At 40.8% G+C, this 22,055-nt stretch overlaps 1 protein-coding gene and 1 long non-coding RNA gene across 3 annotated transcripts in view; one reads left to right on the top strand and one right to left on the bottom strand.

Annotated features, from left to right (window-relative positions):
* atxn1a (ataxin 1a) overlaps positions 1–15,142 on the bottom strand; it is a 118,991-nt gene extending 103,849 nt beyond the window's left edge. For both annotated transcript variants that reach the window (XM_034705696.1, XM_034705697.1), the window contains exon 1: positions 14,982–15,142. The gene's annotated coding sequence lies outside the window, so the exon portion shown is untranslated. The remainder of the gene's footprint in view (positions 1–14,981) is intronic.
* LOC117828513 lies at positions 2,197–4,116 on the top strand. The gene is made up of 2 exons (XR_004634416.1): positions 2,197–2,327; positions 3,729–4,116. It is a non-coding gene; the product is annotated as an uncharacterized LOC117828513 (long non-coding RNA).
* Positions 15,143–22,055: the final 6,913 nt, after the last annotated feature.

Raw genomic sequence — 22,055 nt, 5'->3', positions numbered from 1 at the left:
AGGCAACTTTTCTACTGCTACATGCAGACATGGTAAAATACCTACATTGATGCACTCTGTATTTTTACTATTCACGACTTTAGAAGGAAGCCAGATCCCACAAATTTGATATACAATGGCTACGGCTTTTAATTCTTCTTTAATACAGAATCAAATTAAATCCTCTTTAAAAAGATAAAAAATGACCTTGTAAACACCTAATTCCAAATGAAAGTGACCATTCTGAATTAAACTTAAATCCGAAGTAAGTGGCTGGTTTATTCTGATTTAAATCCGAATTGAATAATTCCTCGATCATGTATACGTTCATTCCACTTTAAATTAATTCCGGTCATTCTGCTCATGCTCGTTCCCTTGTCCTGTCGCAAAGACGCACATACTGTATTCCGTGCTGGCGGGCACATATTTCAGGCTGAGGTAGAGCAGCTGTTGCACTAACCGTCTTTGATTCACCAAAGTACGGTCTGCCGCCTCCCTTCTCCGGTCCTCTATCTCTCTTCTCCTCCTCAGCTGACGAAAGTGAAGCAGAATGTTTGTGCCGAGCTGCTTATTCAAAACTATAATCAAATCAAAGCAAAAATTGTACTTATTGTGTGGTCTTCCATGTTGTAACCGAAAATAAAAGAAGCAGGAACTGGAGTCTGTTTTCTTCTTGTAGACATAAATACGTCACGCGCGCCTCTGTCCAATCAGAACCCTTCCAAACCCCCAGACCTTAAAAGCGGAATTGAATAAAGACGTTTCAACGTGTTTTCCATGTAAAGCTCAATTCGGAATTACTATTTCCATGTAAACGGGAGCGAGAATACTTCAATTCCGAATCATTTAATTCTGAATAATTAATTCTGAATTAAAAAACATCATGTAACCGTGGCCAATGAGTCAAAATCAACCTAAGAAAAGGAACTCTTCCAGTAACATGGTGCATTTATGTTGACATTAATCAGCCGTAACTTAATGAAGTTTCTTTATTCTATCAGTACAGTATAAGGCGCAGAAATTAAGTCCATTTTATTCCTTATTTGTCTTGTACTTTATTTTTGTCACTGTAAAGCAGGACTACTACAACCATGACATATGTCTTTGTAATTTATAGCTCCAATTAAGTCACCTCTTTTCAGCTAAAAATAGATGCAATCTTGTTTTTTATCAAGGGGTACTCAGTGGTATCAGATCATTGGAAAACTTTGTTAAAATATAATATTATGAATGATTCTTGTCTAGTTGGTGAAGGGAAAGCCAGTCCAAAGAGGTCTCGATTCTGTAAATGGGGATGGACTCACGGAGCTCACAGGCCAGTAGGGAACATCCTGACTCACTAGGTCTTATCTCACACAGCACTGTTTTAGCACACCTACCTGACTGTCAAAGCCAAATGTCCCTGTTCCAATGTCATGAGCTTACTACACAACTAATGGACGGGCCAGAAATAATAGCCAGTCAGTCAGGCAGCCAGCGACTCAGTCAGCCAGAGGAGCGTCCAGAAAGCTTGTCAGCTAGCTCGCCTGCAGCCAAGCATCCAGTCAGATGTCCAGCCAGATGAGGCTGATCTGCGGCTGTCCAGTGAGCCAGTAGAAAAGGGCAGACTGGCCAAGGCGTGACTACCAGCCAGATAGACAGACAGATGGAGGAAGCCAATCCATCCACGTATTCAGCAACTCTCTCCACTCAAACCACACCACAGCTCTGCCAGAGAGGAAATACTTTTAGCCTTATGTACACTGGTTTAAATATCGCCTGTGGTTAAGTTTCACAGGCTTGTCCCAACCTGTTCTCTGGTGGCTACCCATCTGACTATATGGCGACCCAAGTCCAATAATTCCTCCACCCTTTCATGCTAAGACATTGGGGGCATTTCAACCTCACTTTAGACAGATTGGGAGTAGGGTCTTAAATGTACACGCCAAGTCAAGGACCATCAATGAAATGGGCTATTTAAGGAGGCATTTATGTGCTGCGTATTGACTTCCTATGAAGCAAACAGTAGTAATGGACTTCAAGTTTGTGCCAACAACAACACTAGTGAAGGGTGGGTTTTGGTATTTCAGGGATTGTTTCTATCACTGGCCATTTTCCTGTTATTGAATTCCTCTCTTTCAATGCATATCCTCCTAGCTTAGACTTAAAACACACTTGATAACCACACACCCTCCTTGCAAGCTTTGGGTTGGAGGCATGCATGCCTACAAATGGAGGTATAAGCACCAAGAAAAATACAAGTCTATGAGGAGTATTTTTCTACTGGAACCAGCTATGAGATTTGAGTCAGTTCAATACCAATTCCAATGTCAAAATGCTTCAGATACTGGCTGAAATGACAGCTTAGGGTAAGGGCAAGTATCACTTCTGCTACACAAATCTAATAACATTACCTTCCGAAAAACTCAGCTTGTATGTATCCTCCAAAATAGTAGTCTACAATTAAATAATGCCACAAAGCTGACTGATTTAAGGTACATTAGAATGTGATGATAACAACAACAATGCTGGGTCTAGTGGAGAGTAGGGGTGCAACGGATCAAAAAACTCTCGGATCACGGTTTTGAGTCACGGATCGGATCATTTTTCGGATCAGCAAAAAAAAAAAAAAAAAAAAGACAAATATAACTTTGTCCTCCATTTATTTTGTAAAACACTTGTAAACTTTTGCTCATTAAATTAAAACAACCATCAACTCAAAATTGACTGTGGGCCCAGTCCTGCCTCATTCACTGCATTTCATGGCATGGCAAGTGAAGGAGCAGAGGAACTTCAAAAGTTTCACTCCATTCTTCTTTCAATCGCTGATTTTCACCGTCCACTTTTCTTTGAGCTGCAAACTTGGAACACACTGTTTTCATGCATTCTAGGGTCCTACAGCTGGCAAAGTGCCAATATGCGAACTGCACCATAAACGAAAGTGAAAGTAAAAAATTGCACTCGCAGCATTGGACCCTAAGTGACCCAGTAACAGCCTGTCTGCGTATCGTTGACATGGAGACAAGTCCTGGTAAACACGCGGTGACCCGACCAAAACACAGAGTGAAGGAATAACAGTTCACAAAGAGGTGGCCGGATGCGGTCCGCGGCCCGCGTATTGACGGCCTCTGGTCTAGTGGGTGCACGACGGAGTTTCATAACGTGGCTCAAGCACATTCAGCATTCACTGTATTTCACAGGGAAACCAAAATGCTCCCATACATGTGACAGAACAGATGCAGGAGGTTTTTCAAGTTCCTCTGCTCCTTCACTTGCCATGACTACCGCTGTGCTTCACGAGTGAGTGTGGATTGAGTGCGGTCATCACGTGAACACGCACAACTTTTTTCATCAACCGATCCGCAGACCACGTCCGTGCAAACCCGTGGAGAGGCATCCGTACGGATCACGGATCAACGATGATCCGTTGCACCACTTGTGGAGAGTCAGTCAAAGCAAACAAAATGTCTACAACCTGCAGACAAGTATTGTAGGGACACTTGGTATTTGCCAATAACCAAGTCCATTATCACCTCAAACTGGTGTTACAAAGTAAAGAAATAGATCAGAACATCTACTAAAAAATATGAGGAGTCACTCCTGAAAGTTTATCATACTCTTAACCCATGAAATCATCTGCAAATGTCTTGCTAATGCCTGGATAATGACAACAACTATATCTCTGCTTGAATGCATGTAACATGGCCCCAGTTCCCAGCTTTCTTCTTTCATCTCTCCTGCTCATCACTATCTATCTGGCTGTGTCCCAGGTTGTCAGCTTATCCCTGTCCCAGGCCTGGAGCTCTATGGGGAAGAGAGGAGTCTGCAGGAGCTGTCTGACTGCCAGTCAGTGTCAACTCACCACTGTAATCCTCTACTGCCTTCGATAAGGATAAAGCAGAGAAGACTGGGGTAGCAGGAAAGGAGAAACGAGAAAATGTAAAAGCATGACTGTTTTTAAAACATTTCATTAAATGATGGCTCTTGGAGAATAACTAAAAATTTTTTAAGCAACTAAACCAGATTCCAGTCTTTCTTAAATAATGCTCACTGAGTGAGCTATAGATGAAAGAGCAAAGAGCCACTCTGCACTATGTAATACTGTTACAGGGAAATGTGGTATGTTTAAACCTTGGCCCTATTTTGACATAATTTGGGGTCTAAATGACGACTAGGTAGCTGGATGCTGCCAAAAGGGCTGCAACATCTGAAACCTAATCCTTGTGGGAAACTGCACCTGATTACAGTAAGTCTACTAGAAATGCTTGTGTTTGCAACTAAATAGGCTTGATTGTTATAGTAAATGATCAACAACATTATGAGAAGGATCCCTACGTAATATTAAAGAGTGATATACTTTAATGAGACACTAAAGTCTTGCTCTATGAGGCGAATTACTATGAAACCTGGTTCTGAAATGAGATTTGTTGTAGAAAGATGGCGCTAAAAATGTGAATTAATGTTGTAAAAAGGGAAGTTGGAACCTTTTTTATGATGTTGTCATACAGTCATGGCCAAAAGTTTTGAGAATGACACAACTATTAATTTTCACAAAGTCTGCTGTTTCAGTCTTTATAATGGCAATTTGCATATACTCCAGAATGTTATGAGGAGTGATCAGCTCAACTGCAATTAATTGCAAAGTCCCTCTTTGCCTTGAAAATGAACTTCATCACCAAAAACACATTTCCACTGCATTTCAGCCCTGCCACAAAAGGACCATAATTTCAATGACACACAGGTGTCACACACATTAACACAGGTGTGGGTGTTGATGATGACAAGGCTGGCGATCAATCTGTCATGATTGAGTGACTGGACACTTTAAAAGGAAGATGGTGCATGACACCATTGTTCCTCATCTGTTAGCCATGGTTACCTGCAAGGAAACACGTGCAGCCATCATTGCATTGCACAAAAAGGGCCTAACAGGGAAGTTTATAGCAGCGAGTAAGATTGCACCTCAGTCAACCGTCTATCGAATTATCAAGAACTTCAAGGAGAGAGGTTCAATTGTTGCCAAACAGGCTCCAGGGCGCCCAAGAAAGTCCAGCAAGCGCCAGGACCGTCTCCTGAAGGTGTTACAGCTAGGGGATCGGGCCACCACCAGTGCAGAGCTTGCTCAGGAATGGCAGCAGGCAGGTGTGAGTGCATCTGCACGCACAGTGAGGCGAAGACTTTTGGAGGAAGGCCTGGTGTCAAGGAGGGCAGCAAAGAAGCCACTTCTCTCCAGTAAAAACATCAGGGACAGACTGATATTCTGCAGAAGGTACAGGGACTGGACTGCTGAGGACTGGGGTAAAGTCATTTTCTCTGACGAATCCCCTTTCTGATTGTTTGGGGCATCTGGAGGAAGGCTTGTTCGGAGAAGACGAGGTGAGCGCTACCATCAGTCCTGTCTCTTGCCAACAGTGAAGCATCCTGAGACCATTCATGTGTGGGGTTGCTTTTCGGTCAAGGGAGTGGGCTCTCTCACAATCTTGCCTAAAAACACAGCCATGAATAAAGAATGGTACCAGAATGTCCTCCGAGAGCAACTTCTCCCAACCATCCAAGGGCAGTTTGGTGATGAAGAATGCCTTTTCCAGCATGATGGAGCACCTTGCCATAAAGCAAAAGTCATAACAAAATGGCTCGGGGAACAAAACATTAAGATTTTGGGCCCTTGGCCAGGAAACTCCCCAGATCTTGTTCTCCCATTGAGAACTTGTGGTCAATCCTCAAGAGGTGGGTGGACAATCAAAAACCCACAAATTCTGACAAACTCCAAGCATTGATTATGCAAGAATGGACTGCCATCAGTCAGGATTTGGTCCAGAAGTTGATTGACAGCATGCCAGGGAGAATTGCAGAGGTCTTGAAAAAGAAGAGTCAACACTGCAAATATTGACTTATTGCATGAATTCTGTGTAATTCTCAATAAAAGCTTTTGATACTTATGAAATGCATCTAATTGTATTTCATTATACCATAGAAACATCTGACAAAAACACCTAAAAACCCTGAAGCAGCAGACTTTGTGAAAATGTAATATTTGTGTCATTCTCAAAACTTTTGGCCATGACTACACTAAGATTGAGAAATGTATGTATCTGTATCATCAAGCTGTTTTAAAAACTTAATTCTGTTCTCGACGACATTGGAAATGAAGGAAACCTCTTTTAAGTAGTATTTTTTGGGGCATTTTCACCTTTAATGGACAGGACAGCTGAAGAGACACAGGAAATGTGGGGAGTAGAGAGGGAGGACATGCAGGAAATGGTCGAGGCTGGAATGGAACCTGCGACCTCTGCGACGAGGGCTATAGCCTCTGTACATGGGGCACACGCTTAGACCGCTAGGCCAACAGCGCCCCAATGAGGTAAACCTCAATGTCTTTTCGAGAACGAATAAAGGTTTTGAATTGAATTGAAATTAATTGAATTGAATAATGGTGATTCATTCTCAACAAAAAAAGTGACGCAAGAGACAACCTGGTCAAAAACGTCTTATCAAATCAATCAAAGGAGTCTGGAACATTTCACCTCTGCCTGTTGACACTGTGGCAATGGTTCTGTTAGCATGATAAATTAGTAGGGATGCACCGTAATGAAAATTCTTGGCCGAAACCGGAAACCAAAAATGAGGAAACCAAGGTTGAAAACCGAAACACCGAAAGAAATTCCTTTGCCAATTATTAGTAGTGGGACAGTTGTAACATTTCACTCCTTGGATTTGAGATTAAGCGAGTACTGGCCGCGGTTTTTGCTTGCGTCATCACAACATTCTGTTTCGGCTGTGTTGTTTTTGTGATAAAAGTCTTTCGGACGAAAACCGAAAACTTTTAGACCATTTCCGGCCGAAAAATGTTGTGGCCAAATTTTTGGTGCATCCCTATAAATGAGTTAAAATTGTAACAACCAACCACCTCAGCCTCAAACCCTCCAACTTCAAAACGTTTTGTACCAGTAAAGGCTGATTTATACTTCTGCGTTGAATCAACGGCGTACCCTACGTCGGGAGACCGCGTAGCTCCCGTACCTACGCCGTGGCCTACGCACGTAGCTGACGTGCACCTCCTCCAAAATGTAACTCCCCGTAGAGCCGACGCGGACCACAAGCTCTGTGATTGGTGCGCTCGGCGGCTTTGTCTTTCCCGCATTTACAACACTTCCGGGATCCCGGACATCGGCCGCACATCGGCCGTGTATTTCATCTCCTCCTCTCTATTCTTCATGTAATCATGTCTGTATGATAAACAGCAACATGTATCAGCTGTAGATTAACATAACACGCTCTGAAACTCTGTGGAAAAGTAAACAGAGATAGTAACGGGACCGGAAGCAGGCGACCGGCTATCAGAGAGACCGCACTGCCCTCAGGCGTTTCGGAGGAGAATTGCTGCGCGACACGGACACACCGACGCACAAGTATGTGGGGCTCATGTCCGTGTCAGCCCCTGCTGCGTAGGGGAGACGCAGAAGTATAAATCAGCCTTAAGTCCCCAAGATGAACCCCCCAAAAAAGAGCCCGGGTTTGAAACCACAATACCAGAATATGCCTTTACACAAAGAGAAAATAACCGTCTTTGACTGCCCTAAACAGAGTGAGCTTTTATCAGTTAGGTTTGGCCTCATTTATCTTGGCCCTCAAAAGGCCAGTGCTTAAAACCATTTCCTCTCACCCAGGCTTGCTTGGACTTGATCAAATATAAATCAAGGCAGATGGATCAAAGGAGCAGCACACTGTATTAAGTATTGCATGATTTCTTACATGAGGCAGCAGGAACTCTCTTTCCAGAGAGAGTTGATGAAATAGCTCTCATCATTTTAACCCATTTGATGAGTTGCTTGATGAAGGAACTGAAATTTGTAGCCTAAGAGCTACTTTCTTGCCAATGGGAGCAGTTATGTCATCACTTAGACACCCAGATGTCCAGTCCAGTCAAGGCATTTTAAGCAGCTTGTCTAGAATATATATTAAACAACTGTTTAGCATGTCAGCTATCATCAGCAACCATTACAAGACCGAAAGCAAGCACACAGCTGACCCAAGTCCCAAAGCCAACTTCCCTTTTTCACAGGGTTATTGAGCCATGCAGTGGCTCATCGACCCGACAGTGTAACACAAGTTTGTGGGATGGCTTTAGTCCTCTCTCTCTCTCTCCCTCTTTCTCTCTCTCTCTCTCTTATTCAGACTATGGCCCTTTCTTAGTGTCATTGAGAAGATTAGTATTGATTGGGAGCTTCTTCACAATAAAGACAATGAGCACAGTCAGAGGGTCTAGGGGTCAACCTATAATACTTGGCCGATTATCAGGGCCAATATTCAGCATTGGGACAATAATCTATACTGGCTTTTTTTCCAGCAATCACTGATTCATTTAGTTAAAAAAAAGTTGCACTACTTTGGCTCTGCTGCCGGTGTGTCTGTTTTTACTCACCACTCTGTCTCCACTAATGTCCAGCTTACAACATTATAATTGGCATCGACCCTGAAAAACCAATATCAGTCGACCCCAATCAAAGACTGCAAATTTATACATACACTATATTATTTAAACTAAAATGTTTAAAAAAAAATGCCCAAAGAAATGCCACCCATTATTTTGAGGAATTCCTTTTTGGTCCTTTTTTTTTTGCCATTAGGAGAAACAAGTGATGATATTCAGGCAAGAAGGGGGATATAAATTGCTAAGTCTGAATTCCAATGGACAGGTAGCCTCACCCTGACCCATCTTTATCAACTCTAAATAGGACCACAACTTGCTGAATGTACTTTATTCTTAATAGCTGGTTTCTAGGAGATTTCAAGCTATCAATTTGGATCTTTAACATACTATTATGTTAAATGAGGTAAGACTTCAAGGGAGAAAAGGAGTCATTTTCCCTTTGATTTCTTTTACAACCAGTGGAGTCGCCTTCTGAAGGCCATTCGAGGAAATGTTACTCCAGTACTTTTCAAACCAGGAGGGTAAATCCACTCGTCTAATGCAGCACACCCAAACACTCAAACACTGTGATGGTATGGATCCATGACTGCAGTAAAGTGGTTAAGAAGTGATGACTTTTTTAATTGAATTATACATCTCAAAAATGACTAATGAGATGTCAACAAGTGCATTAGTGGAGTTCAATGTTTTCACATAACCATGTGAAAAATAAACTCATTGACCCATATTTTATCAATGGCATGTTTTCACTCTTTACAGATGAAGTGCAGATTGAAGTGCTGGCCATTTAATCTCAGTTGAATTAATTGAATTGCTATTGCTGTCAAATGTAGACAGCAGTCTAAGGAACACCATAAGCAATAAAGGCACCCAGGATCACACACACACACAGTGGAATGTTCTTTCTCACAAAATACAAAAAAAAAAAACCCTCTCATTGATCCCCTTTAAAAGCACTATTCTGTGTGTGACTGTGTGCTTTCTCTTGTGTGCATGCACGTGCACTCAGTGTGTTCATGAATAGAGGAGGATGAAAGGAAAAGCTGAAAAGGTCTGAGCACGCTGCATGGTTCAACCAGACAGTTCAATCTCTTGATCTGCCCCCACTCCCACCCACCTCTCTTTATGTTTTTCGAAATAATTTTTTTCACACACTCTGTTTCTGTGCTGCTTTGATTCAGTACAAGCTTTGTTGCTGTTTCTGTGTAAGTTACAGCAGCTACTGTTCAACAGTCTAGCATGACAGTATGTTTCTATATATTGGTTAGGGATGGGCATTTCAAGCCAAAATACTATTCGATAATCATTGGCATCTATTTGACGATTATTTGAATAATCACACACACACAAACACATGCACACGCACACACACACACACACACACACGCACACACACACACACACACACACACACACACACGCATGCACGCCTGTCCCATTAACAGCCCGTTTGTGTGGCAGTTGTGTTAACCAGCAGCATTACAAGGTGCTGTCTCGATCTTTACGTTGGTGTTTCTGTGACGCGGCGTGGCATGTTTGTTTACATTTTACAGCCATGCTCAGCCTCTGGAAATACGTGTGTAGTTTGAGATCCAGAAAAGGAGAAAATTGCTTCGACTGTCGCTAATGTTTTGTTCTTCTTTTGCTATTTAATGCAGTTAGCATTCTTCTTCATCTGTTTGCTAATGCGGTTAGCAAACAGCTTTAAGATGTTCCATAGCCACCGTCTGACGTGAATACCATATTACAACCAGGCACCTGTGAAAATTATGAAAAATTGTACTCTTAAAATGAGATAATATTCAAAGTAACTCTTCGATTTTTACAAAGTGAACGAATATTCGAAAATAATTGCCCATCCCTAATATTTGCTTGTGTATTGACTTCTCAATCTCCACTTATATGTGGAGACTACAGCTACATATAATCCCATGTATGTTGACATTATTATCACAAGTGTTTACTTCGGCTCCTTGAAGCACATTTGCACTATATGGAGCGCCGCCTGCAAGCTAGTTCAGGCAGACAACTCGAGCCGCGCTCATCATACTGACACGTCACCACCTCTCCATCAGCTGATCTCAACATCCTCATTTGGCGGTCTATTTAAACGGCATGTCTCCCTGTCTCTGCCTCTGCTTGCAGTGCTCCTGCTGTTCTGCTCAGTGCTGTGTGAAGTTTGTCCCCACCTCCTCCCCGGCTTCCACCTGCGGGCTCCGGGGGGGTTAGTCCTATCTCATTGCTCCTAATGTCTGCATTTAAATAATCTACGAGGAGTAATGAAATTCAGAGCCCACACGCCAAACACAATACTGTATGCTGCAATAAACTTATTAAGTAAACGTGAGTTGTCTGACTGAAATGTATACAATGGATGGATGGATTTGAGCTAGACAAAGACGGTGAAGATTTTGTCGATGTTGTAGATCTTTTTCTTTGTACATTTTCTTTAAAGTGTGTTCCTGCATAAGGTATCAAATCCTATACTCATGGATGAGTTAAAAATGAATTGTTTATTTACAGAAAGTAGTCTTATACATATTATAAGCAAACTCATCCATGCTAACGCTGACATGCTGTTACGTCTTTGTTTTGTCTTGTTTATTTTTTGTGTGTGTATGTATGAGTATTTTCATTCTGCTTTATATATTGAAAACTATTAAATAAAAAATGTATACAAGAGGGTTTGCCGTCAGAGCTAAATAGTACATGAGGAAAACTTTGGTTGCTCATAGGAGAAGATAGGCATTGTTTGCAACAGATCATTGTTTGATTTAGAAGGCTTTACATGTTTTGAGAGGAGTATTCTGTCAGGTTAACCCTGCCTTAAACCTCTGCTCTAACAACACCTTAATATTTTGCAGACTTTATTGGTTTGTTTTAACTGTTCTCCACGAAGACACTGTAATTTGACTGAAGACTAAAAGCCCATTTGGATTATGAAAAAGTGGGTAAATGATGCTCTTTTGTGTTTGCCCTTCACTAAACCTGTGTCTGCATTTTGTCACTTGTGAAAGTTATTCTGTAAGCAAATGTTGAAAGTTAGCACTGTTGTCCCAACTAACTCCTCAACAAATATACACAGCAACACAAAAACACCTGTTTCAGCCCCCCTACCGATCACTCACTCTGTCTGTATTTGCAGGTTGGAGCCATAAAGCCATTTCTGTCACATTTTCATTCAGCCGTGAAACCTCCGCCCAATCATTACCTGGAAATCTGTCTTAATCACACACACACTCTCACTCTCTCTCACTCACTTATACATCATTTTCCCCTTTAGCCTTACACAGGCAGCAAATTCTGGAGACAAAGAAAAAGACTCTAGTATGATCTAGCAGATGTGTGTATTCATGTGTGTTTCAGTGTGTGGGTCGCTGTGCACATATGGCTCTGACAAATGAGCCAAGCTCAGTTAAATGGCTTGTGATTAGGACACATTGGCTTCTAATTGCCTCTCATTACCATTTGAAAGTGAGTGGCGGCTGGAATCAAAGGCTATGGTGGCAGTAGTAAGTGTGTACAAAGTGTGTGTGTGTGTGTAAGTGTGTGTGCAAGTGCGTGTGTGTGTAGTAGGTGGGCGGAACAGCACGCCTGATTAGCAGTGGCATGACTGCACAATAGAGCACTATATAGTTTGGTGTATCCTGTCACACAGCCTTGATGTTCACCATCATAACCACTGAAAAGTGTGAAGTAATCACAGAAATATTGGACCTGCTACTCTCCGGATGAATCACAACCATTTCTGCTACCAACTACAACAACTCCCTCTGCTGTTTTATATGTACAGTGCCTATTATTTCCTTTAACTCCTTAAAACAATGCCTTTAAAATCCTGCTTCATCATACCCTCCCGTCTTCAGTCTCTATCATAATAGAGACACTGTTTATCTACCCTGTACAAGCACGTTAAGCTTCACTCTCCACATTTTTTATTAACACATCATGCACTCACCACCCTTCAAGATTTGCAGGAGTTACCTGTCAACCATTATTCTTATAGACCTGCCAGGAAATCTGAGTTTAAATTTTATTCCATCCATCGGAACCACTTTGACTCAGATTACCTGACCTTACTCTGACAGCACCAAAACAATTATATTAAATTTGAAAGAGCAGCCAGCCTCTCTATAATCATTCTTTTTTTTATTTAGTGTTGCATTAAATCATATATAACCCTCTATTGGTGGGACAAATTATAAAACACTGATCAATTTCTCAATGTAGAAAGTTGGTTGGTGCTTCCAGGCTTACTCCTCACGGGATCCCACAGGAACTAATGCTGGGTCCCCTTACCTTTGTCATCCTTCAATGCCTTTCCTGTATAGGAGTTGATTCTCTGCTTTACATCTCCTCCTAACCCTTCGGAAAAAACCTCTCTCCCTTCACCAGCCTTCTGAAGTTGAGCCAAAGTCCCTTCAAGACAAGTGCACCAGTGCAGCTTAAAGAATAAAACAAAAGCAAACCACCAATTTATCATTTACTTACCTTTTAAGTTTGTACTTTCATCCTTTACAGAACAGAGCTCTTAAAGGAGATATATGGTTCTGTCACAATGATTAAGACCACAGACCTTTTTGCAAGAACAGCAAAAATGAAGATTACCAAAATCTTGCTATAGAACTAATTATCTCCCATCAAGCCACTTTTATGATGCAGTAAAGTCCCTAAAGCTTTATGATGCATGTTAAAGACTCCAACAGTTGTCTAAAGCACAACTCGCAGACAAGTGAATCACAAAGCAGCAGGAACTTGCAGTTGTATTAGATATCCAAACAGATGGTGTCTGCCAGCAATAAAGGAAACGAGCCAGTTGTATCAATGATTACATATCATATAAATATAACCTTGGCAGACAATTTAAGAGGAACAGAGAGGGGATTAGGGTTAAAAAAAAAAAAAAAAAAGCATGCTTACTATTGTGCCAAGTCTTATTAAATACATCAAATAATATGATTAAATTATAATAATCTTTATGCTCCATATGACTTAAATGCTGCACATGCATTCTCACCTAAATGTATTGCAATAAACCAATATCATTAAGTAAGCTGCAGGGTGTGCATTACCAATATTTCATGAAGAAAAAAAAGTTTGACTTAGGTTATACAGCATGGAAATGGAGGAAAGATTTAGGTATATGGTTATTTTTTTAGTTATCCTACATTTTTTTGTGCTGAAGCACTGGACTGGATCGAGCTCCAACAAAATTGGTTGAAATCTTAATCTCAATCTTCCTTATCTCTGTCTGTAAAATATTTCCATATGGGATATTTCATGATTTATAATTGTAGGCAACATAGAAACAGATTTGATATTTGATGTTGTCTTTAACCTTGGCTCAGATGTATTACTATCACTTGCTTCTGAGTTGGTGGTATGGGTCAATAGTAGCTTCTATTAAGGTATTTGTACAGTTGCAGTCCTATTTAAGACAACTAGTTAAGTAATTGCTTGAGGGGATGCAGCTCAAGAAGCCACAGGACATGCTTCAAACATGAGGAGACATAGTCAACAAGTAAAGCTGACTGACTTCTTTTCTCAAATAATTACACACGCCACCAGAAAGGAGAAACACTTCAAATTGTAACTGCAGCTGTGAGGAGATGGGTAGCTTTTCATCTTCAAGCAGTTATTTTTCCATCCACTTGGACTCGTTTGGATGCCATATTAAATTCACAATGTCAGTGAAAGCATAGGCTACCACTTGGGACGCATAGCCTACCCTGTGAGTGCAACTCCGAGGTGTAAACAGAGTAAAAATAGACTGCTATCACAGGCTTCCCTACAGTCCCGTTATATAATGGTCCAAGCTAGGATGAATGACATCACGGGTAGTCCAGCAATCACAAACCCTATGTCCTTTACAACCAGCTGGCAATGTACAACACTGTGTAGTAACATAATACGCAACAATCATTTACAAAATCAGCAAGTTCATGCAAAATAGATGTAACTACGTTTTTACCAACACCGGACAAATTATGTGGACTGTGGTTAGTTGTTCTACGTCTCTTTTCGAGTAGAGAAAACACTTCCGCGATGGTGAAACGTAGATAAAAATGTAATTCTCCCCTTTGACAGGCAATGTCAGCGAGAAAAGAGTTGAAAAGAAGCCAAATGCGACTGAAAGCAGCGTTATAAAGCAGTGTTTGTCGATGGAAAGCGCGTAGAAACAGTATGCAAAGAGCAAATGTTTCAGTCGAGGTCGAGTGGCGCAGTTAGTGGAAGTAGAGCGCCTGCCCGACACCAGCCCGCCCGGCGGACGCGCTCCTCGCTCGGTCACAATGCAGCCAAACCTCCGCTCTCTTTCGTCTAACTTAAACACTACTTTGCAAAAACGTGCCGAAATGACAAGTGCATACACCCAAACCACGGATCCCCCCGCACTGTTTGGCCACTTAATAAATAGGTCAGAGGGCGAGGTAAACATTTTCCAAGGCTTTGAAGTAAACCAGAGCTTCAGCGCCACCCTGCCCAGTTCTTCCAGCCATTTTCTCTCCCCAGCTCCACAGAAATAAAGTGGCATGGTGAAAGCAATGACAGGTTGGTGAAACGGGTACTGAATGAGCAGTTTTGTGTGACTTACTGTTGGGTGTAACGGGCTGCAGAGTTTGTGTCTCTCCTTGTTGCCAGGGCTCCCCTGCTCTGCTCCGGCAGGCGCTGACGGTGGAAAGCGTCTCCCCTCCTAATGATGTTTGCAGCGCACAGCTAATAGCTCTCTGCCCCCACCTCCAGAGAGAGAGAGAGAGAGAGAGAGAGAGAGAGAGAGAGAGTGAGAGAGAGAGGGAGAGTTCAGAAATGGAGCAGCTTGTAAGCTACTCATGCAAAAATATGAGGGCTCAGAGCAGAGCGCACAGAAATACATGGCAAGTTCATTGACAGTACTAGGGCGTGAGAACGCACAGTCAAGAGGTTGCTCAAATGCATAGCACAGCCTGCCTTCGTTATAGTAAATTCTAGACGTGGTGTATGCCTATGGGCAAAAACTTGTCAAAACTGTATGGGAAACCTGTGCCTCAGTGTAGAGTGATTTGTGTTTTGATGTTGTAATTAATAATAGAATAAGAACATAATCATTTAAGCCCCATTTGAGGGCAATACTGTGTTGTGTTTATCACTCCACTGCAAAAGTTGTTCTTTATAAAGCATATGATCAGTTCATTAAATGTGATGCATCATTATTTATAAAGCAAACCAACAACATAGGATATTAAAAAGAGCTCTATATATATTAACTAGCTACATTTTTTTTTAAAAAGTTGGTTATGATAAACCCATGATAAGATATGACAGGGGGTATTCTGCTGCAAAGTGAATGCTCTGACTTTAAGAACTGTTAGCCTGTGTAGTTTCGTTATTTTTGTGTAAGTTCTTTATGGAAATATACAGAAAGTTGAGGCAGAAAAACATAACTTTTACAAACAAGTCATTCAACTATAGGAATACAAGAATATATAAGATGGATTTGAAAACATGCCTTTGCCACTGGTTGCTATTATGTCTTTCATAAGTTTAGCTGTGTATTTGATGAAAAAAAAAAACACAATAATGTATGATTGCACATTAAACCTCTGTCTTCCCTCTGAAAGCTGCTGACAACAGGCCAGAAGGTTATGGCAGGCATTTGACTCAGAGAACTAGAGATCTCAGAGGGAATCAGCTCAGCTGAAGGCAATGACAGATTATCAGCTGACAGTGACAAGGTGGAACGTCTCAGCTGCTGACAGCAACTGTTCTGACACACACACACACACACACACACACACACACACACACACACACACACACACACACACACACACACACATACACACACACACACACACACTCGATAAAGAAAATATATGTTATCCAAAAATGTGTACTGATAAAAATGTTGTGTTGTTGATTATTCACTTTGTGCCTTAAATCAAATTCTTCACTCTGTGGCTTGGTCACATATTTAGCGATTCAGAAAAATAGGCCTGAGAGCAGTTTCCCTGACATGCTGTGTTATTTCTGTACAAACCAAAATTAATTCAAAGAAAAACAGAAAAATCAACCAGAATACTTTATTTAAAATAGGCCCCAAAAATTAGCTGATGGCGTACCAAATTTAACTCTGCTCTACACTTGTATGTATTTATATTTTCAACTTGACCTCAGTGACCTCTCCTAGATTTCCAACATGGCAGCAAACATCTTTCGTCACAGGACAGTGCAACCCGACACTGACCATGAGCTGCAGAGTGCACGAGGCTGCAGAGTGACAGACGATCTGGGATGGATCCCACTCCCTGCCAGTCACTCAATAAGTGGCCTATTGTCCGCCACTCTATTGTGCCTGTGTCACATGTATGCCAAACAAAGAGTCAGCGAGGTAGGCTGCCCTGTGTGCCAGGAGGCTAACGTTACATTCATGGCCTGGATGCATAGAAATTAAGAGACAGCGTCTGTTGGTGAATGGGCTTTGATATTTGAATGAAGATTCACAACCACTCATAATGCACATTATATACATGTACATGCTGTTTGATACTTAAAGCATCTGTTATCCATCCTGTTTCAATTTCATATGGTTGTATGAGATGACCTTTCAATATTTAGCTGGTTATACAACAGTTAGTTCAGACCAAGTAATCTGATTGGACAAGAACTGTCTGTAATTAAGTCTAACAGCACTGTGACTTTTTATGACATGTATCACCCTGCTTCAGGTGTTCTAAAAACAAACTGTTTAAAAGCATACAGACAAATGTACAAAGAAGCTGGTCTGTTGAAACACACAAAGTAGCAAGAGTGTGGTGGTGACATTTGAATGTGTTGCTTGGCAAACCCTCCAGTTCCAGTTCCAGAGAAGTTGTTGCAGAAATAGTTGTGTTGGTGGGGCAAAGTGGATGATTAATTAAACAAAAATATCAACCTGTTGATTATTGTTTTAATCTATTGTTAAAAGCCACTTGTTTAACTGTTGTATAAAAGCAAAAGTCCACTTAAGGTCATGCTATTACACTGAATATCAGCATAACTTTAATACAGCCTGTATCGCCCAAATCGGAATCATGGCACTCCCTCCCTTTCTCTCTCAAGATCTTTTTAAACGTAATGATAGGGTTGCCCACTGTCTAGCTAACTAACAGGGGTGCATGCATAATTTGCATTCACACAAGCATGTACTCGCTCCATTCTTCACTCTCTACCTCTTTTATCTCTGCATGTGCTTACAGGTATACACCTACTCACTCTTACGGCAGGTTGATGAATGACTCTATGGAAAGCTCTAGGTTAGACTTTTTAGCACCTGTAAAGGACCAGAGCAGGCAGGAAAAGTCAGTTTGTGAGTTGCCTGTGTGTCTAAGCCTTCATTTGAATAACTTGCACTATTCAGGGTACAACAAGGCACATAGTTGTGTGTGTATGTGAGTTTTAACTGCAGGGCCGTGGTGTGCTTGAGGAATAATAACGAACTGCTCCCAAAGGAGGAGTAGATTCTTCGAGGGTTGGGTTACTCTGTGGAGATGTACCTGAGCTCTTTGTAGGAGGTGTGATGAGTATAGACACTAAGGGATTAAAATGCATCAGGTGTGGCATGTAAAAGGAAGAGTCCTGAGAAATGGAGGCTGGCTGTTTAAACCTGCATACCTGTATGGCTATTTAGTGAGATTAAATGACTCATATCTTAAATGTCAGTGCTATGTTTTAACCCTAGGTATGAAAAAACGTTCTGCATTGGAAAGAATGACATATAAATATAAGACATGGGATGTCAAAATACAGTTTATCCAACCAGGAAAAAAAACATGCTACTATGAAACTTCTGTATGAAATTAAATTAATTTCGTCTGTAATGTCATCTAGCCAATGATAGTCAACAAATAAAGCACAACCACTTAACAGACAAGTATACACAAACAAGGGATTTGACACTTAACCTGGGATATGAATAAATAACACTCTGAATTTAACACACACACTAAGTAAGATGAATAATTTAACATCAGCAGCCTTTAGAAGTAGCTCTTAGGGGATTTTCAGAGATTTTAATGGTCATGGACATCACTGCCTTATTGGCCAGCAGAGTAACACAGTGTCTGAAGTGCATGCCACTTAACCTAGTACACTCATCTATTGAGCCCTTCTGCTCTTCAGACTTTCAGTGACTAGGTTTTATTCATTTTGATTTGAATTTTAACATTTTTGAGGTCATCCAGTGTGAAAATAAAAGCATGAGAGAGAGTAGGCCACTTTTTCAAGATGTCAGTGCTTCACATTTTTGCAAAATCCAGTGAAGACTTTCTTAGCAGAACAGAAATACTGATGCTGCTTTGAAAGCAGCTGTCACTTCTGATTTCAAGGCTACAGAGTCTGCCTAAGTTTTTCCCTGTGCACAGGGAATGCTTTGTTTTACAGCCGCTCACTGCTCCCCCTTTTGTTCAATTGTGGAAGTGCTTACAAATTCAGGGCCAGATAGACAGCAGTATATCCAAAAAACATGCAAATGTTTTCATTAATAATATTTCCGCACTCTGCAGTTTTATCATATGAGGTATATTAGATGCATGTTCTCCTTCTCTTAGTTCAGTCAACATGATAATATTTTTAATGGTAGTATTTTACAGGTTATAATTTATAACAGTAGTTCTCAACTTCTTTTGTTAGGCGTTTGTCAGCCCTATTTAATTCAATTCACTAACCCTTTATTAGCATTGCCATCCATAACTTTACTGTGTATGTACTTGTAAGTGTAAGTGTGTAAAGTGTAACACTTAGCCTACAATTCACTGTTAGCCAACATTGTTAAGCTTTCATCTATTACCTCAACATTAGTTTAATTTTAGCTGGTAGAACCATAGACTGTAAAAATAATGGATGTAGTATCCGTGACGTCACCCATCTGTGCCTGAGCGCTGTTTTGAAGCCAATCGACGGTGGCAGCCATATTAGAAATGCGGAACGCAACCAGGCAGAGTGTGACATAAAGGGGCGGAGTTTGACTCTCCTAGCCAACAGCTATGTGTTCCCATCTGGGAGTCAAGTCAGTCATGTCCTTATTTGGGCAAAAACTCGTTATCTTAATATCTTCTGAACCATTGCGTTAGAAAATATCATCTTTTTTGAATTGTTGTCTATGTGGTTACCGGTGTTTCTGCAGCCAGCCTCAAGCGGATTCTTGATTAATTGCAGTTTATAACACTTCCGCATGGGCTTCATAGTTTTAGACCGGAGGTTGCCGCTTGGGTAGAACACAATTCAACACAAAGTAATTCATGGTTCATCTATTAAAATTAGCTTAATAACACAACTATTTATCAATTAATTGATCACCTATTTGTTGCGGTTTGCTGCTCATCTTTTCAAATAGCAATACACTAATGTTAGCTAGCTACTTCTTATAACCTTTTCCTTAGCATTGATCAGCTTTACTGTAGTCTTTTCCAAGTTCTATTAGCTTGCTATCCCTTTTAGCAATCACCATTTGTTTGCTAAAAGGGATTTGCTTTTGATTTTACTCATTTACCTTACTTTTTGCAAGCTAGGTTTTTTTAAGCATTTATCAGTCAGGTGACTTTTAGCTTTGACAATTTAAAAAGTAAGTTATTTTTGTTACAATTTCTAAATATTTTTTTTGGCTATATCTGCACCACTTACCAATCACGTTATGCTGTCTATTTTAACCAACTGTCCCAGTATTAGCAAACTGTTTTACATGTCAGCTGGCTTGTTAATCGTCACATTCAACATAAAGTGTAAATAAATAGCAACTTGTCTGAAATGATCTGTGCAGACTACACAGACATTCCTAAAGACAATACCTTTAAGCAACTGCTGATCCTCTTAAATGTATTCACAGCTACAGTTTGGAATTACAAATCATCCCCTGCTGTATCTTACTTTATAACTAGTGTGAACATGTCTGCATGCGTTTGTTCTCTAAATCTGAAGTGAATTTATTTCTTTATTTTTTTCCTGCAGAACCATAAATGTCTTACAACCACTTGCTTTAAAGTCCCCAATTTTCATACTGTGTGTTGATGATATTAATACATCTGAGCTAAATGTTACATCTTTATCAAATTCTAAACATGAAAAAGATCCTGCGTCTTCAATCACAAGCTCACTCGTATACCATCATTTTCACACAACCTCTCTAACAACCAAATTACACAGGCTTAAAGTTGCCCTTGCAAGTGTAATCCTGCAGTGAATGCCTGCTATCGGCTAACCTGTTCTCACACACCTTCCCTATTCTGCAAAAAAAAGGGAGAACGAAGCGGGGAGGATTAGGATGCAAAGAGAGTTCCGTAATCTGTGTATTAACAGCAGCCAATTGAATCAGGCTGTCTTGGGCAGAAAGATTTGGGGAAGTAATCTGAAGTGCGTTAATGTGACCTGTGTTAAGAGTCCAGACTTAATTGGAATGGAGAAACAAATGCTTAGGCTTCTTAGTCAAAGGTGTACACAGTATGAAAGGATTTTTTTTCTCAGACATAAAAAAAAAGTGTCTTATTCTCAAACTTTATTTCATCCAGCATTAATGCAGAATTTTTGGTTTTGCACATGCAGCCATGCAGATATCTGATATATGAATGTTACAGGGAGTACTGCAGTAAGTCAGAAAAGGCATTACTTTTGCTTTTGATAAAACACAAAGGTTTGAAAGAGAAGCAAAGCAGAGTGTGTGTGTGTGTGTGTGTGTGTGTGTGTGTGTGTGTGTGTGTGTGTGTGTGTGTGTGTGCGTGTGTGTGTGTGTGTGTGTGTGTGTGTGTGTGTGTGTGTGTGTGTGTGTGTGTGTGTGTGTGTGCATATAGCAGCCAAGCTCCCTCTGTATGAAAAAATAATTGGCACTTAGTTCTGGACCTAGAAACTTATTATTAGCCTGATTCCTTTGTAGATGAGACTGCAATATTTCAGGGACACAGTATGTTTTTCCTACATATTATACAGCGTCTAAACTGCTGTTTACCCTTTGCCCTCCCTGTTTAGACATTTTGTTAGTCATATTTTTCCCCTTTCATGCATCTTATACTACCTCTGCATAAGGTGTCATCTTTTCTTTAAATGTTGTGTCTGCTTTCAACTCTGCATCCACCAAAATAAAAACAAGAGTGCCTCATTTATCATAAATGAGGCTGGTTCCTCAGTCATCTTTTCTGGCTTAATAAGGGTAGAAAAAAAAAGTGTGTTATGCTTGTGCCACTCTCCTCCTACTAACCAGTGACTTTAATTATTGACCGGTGAGGAAGGCTCCGTGATGCACTCTAATACACACACCAACACCCAAGTGTACATACAAACAGTAGTGAGTGATATCAGAACAAGCTTTCTCAGTGCACAGTTGCCAACTTAGGGGTCAGCGAGGAGTCAGCTGGATTATAGATGAGCTGGAAAGAGGCAGCAGACAAATCTATAGCACTCGCCTTACACCCTGCCTGGCTGACTGGGTGCCTTATTCTCCTTTTAGTGTGTGACAGTGTGACTGTGTTTGAGGAACAGAGGGAGAAACTGTCAGTCTGAGGAGCAAAATTCTTCAGCAGCAGAGAGAGGGAAAATGACAGGGGTAAAGGTAAAGGAGCAAATAAGGGGATGGTAGAAATATCTAATAATAATAATAATGATAATAATAATTTATTTATATAGCACTTTTCAATACAGGTAACACAGTGCTTTACAGTGGGCAATA

Source organism: Notolabrus celidotus, chromosome 16 (genome assembly GCF_009762535.1).
Source record: "Notolabrus celidotus isolate fNotCel1 chromosome 16, fNotCel1.pri, whole genome shotgun sequence".
NCBI lineage: Eukaryota > Metazoa > Chordata > Actinopteri > Labriformes > Labridae > Notolabrus > Notolabrus celidotus.
Note: the sequence above shows the minus strand (reverse complement) of the source record. Positions and strands in the feature narration are given on the sequence as shown.